The 2461-nt window shown below is 33.2% G+C and overlaps 1 long non-coding RNA gene across 1 annotated transcript; it reads right to left on the bottom strand.

The window, feature by feature from the left end:
• Positions 1-1340: 1340 nt before the first annotated feature.
• LOC105791475 (uncharacterized) lies at positions 1341-2077 on the bottom strand. Its single transcript, XR_001133008.2, has 3 exons — positions 1966-2077; positions 1797-1861; positions 1341-1374 (listed from the first exon to the last, which is right to left on the bottom strand). It is a non-coding gene; the product is annotated as an uncharacterized LOC105791475 (long non-coding RNA).
• Positions 2078-2461: the final 384 nt, after the last annotated feature.

The following is a 2461-nucleotide window of genomic DNA, read 5'->3' as shown; positions in this document are numbered from 1 at the left end:
CAAAAATGGAGCAATTAAGAAGACCATTAATTTTGGTCTTGAGAAATATAATCAACTATTATCTATGAGAAATACATGATACAATTGTGGACAATTGTCATCGTATCCAGCAACCAGTAGAGACACACCAAAAGGCTTTACACCACTACAAAGAAAAAGAAAGATACATCAAACTTACCATCAAAGCAAGAGGATTGCACAATTTAGCATTTCCACTTTTTTGGTCCAATTCAAACGGACTCAAAACATAGCAGCAAGGCCATGGATCATAAGGCATGTGAAAAATAGTGATCTACAACATTGCCATTTTTCTCTGAAGTTCCCTTCTCATATTCCACTTTCAGCTCCGAGATAATGCAAAAATATTAAGGCCAAAATATTAACTTTGATCAATAGAACACACCAAAGCTACAATACCATGATTTGATCTGACATAATTTTTTCCCAGATGCACATAGGTTAGAAATTAAGTAAACTAAGCGTCATTAAGAGCCATCAATACCTTATACAATCTATGATACTGCTCGCTTCGCTACTTTTCCGAACCAAAACTCAAAAATCAAGGCCCATACCACTGCAGAACAATATGAAGATTTATGTGAATCTATATATCAAGAAATATAGAAGTTATATTAGCAGCAAAGAACTGTATTAAAACATAGAAATGGTGATGAGCTACTTTCTTAATAGCCTAGTAATCAAACCTACGTATTTTGAAAGAAACGCATTTCACCTTTCTACATGCCTAACCGTCTTTCAAAATGAAAAGCACAGTCTCCTTTCTTTTGTTGGATATAGCAATACGTGGCACAAAATAATAAATCATAAAAAAAACTATATTACATGGTTAACAACTTACAGAGCTTCCTTACAAAAAAACCATAACAAGACAGCAAGATCATAAATAAAAAATTCTCTAACAAATAGGATATGAGTAAATGAATTCTTCATATATCAATCAAGGCATAGAACAAAAAGTAAAGGAAGGAAAGCTTTTTAAAAAAGGAATAAATTCCATGAAACAAAAAATGGCCATGTACTGGATAGTCGATATTTAGAAAATGAGTATTCTACGATAGACCAACTTATGAAACGTGAAGTTAGTAACTTAGGGTGCTCCTTTTGAACTCCCTGTTTGGTAAGTCAACAATGTCATAGATGCACATGAACTGGTACTTGCTCAAGACATTGGCGAAACACAGAGATAATTACAGATTTAATTTTCAAGCAGTTTAATGCAATATGCATGCTAATCAGATCCAATATATCTCCAACTAAAAGAACAAAATAACCGAGCTTTCCAGATAATTGCAGAATGAAAAGAAACTTGTAAACAACTCCAATATTTGCTGTTAGACACTGTATTTTCTGAACCTAAAATCAGACATCAAATGTTCACATTTTATGGTAATTAACAAAAAATCATCAGCATGGAACTAGAAATTGAATACCCTAGGCTTTTAATCTTCATACATTATAAAGTTGAATTACTTCAAAAGAACTAACTAATTATACCAGGAAAAGAAAACTAAAGCATCATCAATTATCAGTTATCTTTTACATGATAACATAGAGCCTCACATATTTTCTCAAAACAAAAACTAAATGTAATTAAGCAAGTACAAGCATTGCATGTTTCTATCGCTAGGCAGTGAGTGCATTCAACCATTCCCTAATTTTTGGTAAACCCAATACCCAAGGTCATATTGACACCGAGGTCGATGTAACATGGGAAAATCTAGAAATTCAAATGCAGATAGAAAGTGTGAGTGTATGGTACTAAATACTATACTCACAGAGGTTTCATCAACCAAGATTGAAGGCAATTTCTTCTCAGTAGCAATTACCACCCCATTAGCAGCTGTAATTTAAAACCATTTATTAGCATAAAAATCAAAATCATCAGCAACTTTTTTACTACTTCTAAAATCCCAAAACCCTTTTTTAAAAAGAAAACAAAAAAACCTTTGATTCCAAGAGATGTTTGACCCGATCCTACTGCTGTCAAGGCATGCTCGATCTGAACTAGCTTTCCTTAAGGACTGTTCAAGAACACAACAAAAAAAGAACTTTTGTTCTAAAAAAATTATGAAATATAGTACATTAACAAAGCTATAAAGCGATGAAAACATTACAGAAAAGAAATATTCCAAATTTGAGCACAAGCAAAAGCAAAAGCAAAAGCAAAACAAAATCAAAATCGATTTTACAGAAAAGAAAAGAAAAAAAGGGAAAAAATTTGGAAGAAGAAGCAGAAATCTGGAGAAAAGAAAATGGAGAAAAGAAAAGAAATGTGAGAAGAAAAGAAGCGTATCGTACCAGAAGAAGAAGTAGAAATCTGGAAGGGAAAATATTGGGAAACATCGGGAGAGGATGAGGGCAGAAAAAGGAAGAGGAGACGCAATGGGGAAGCCAATCGGAAGGGTAAAATAGGGAGGGTAAACGATGCAGCACCTAAACT

Source organism: Gossypium raimondii, chromosome 8, assembly GCF_025698545.1.
Source record: "Gossypium raimondii isolate GPD5lz chromosome 8, ASM2569854v1, whole genome shotgun sequence".
NCBI classification, from domain to species: domain Eukaryota; kingdom Viridiplantae; phylum Streptophyta; class Magnoliopsida; order Malvales; family Malvaceae; genus Gossypium; species Gossypium raimondii.
Note: the sequence above shows the minus strand (reverse complement) of the source record. Positions and strands in the feature narration are given on the sequence as shown.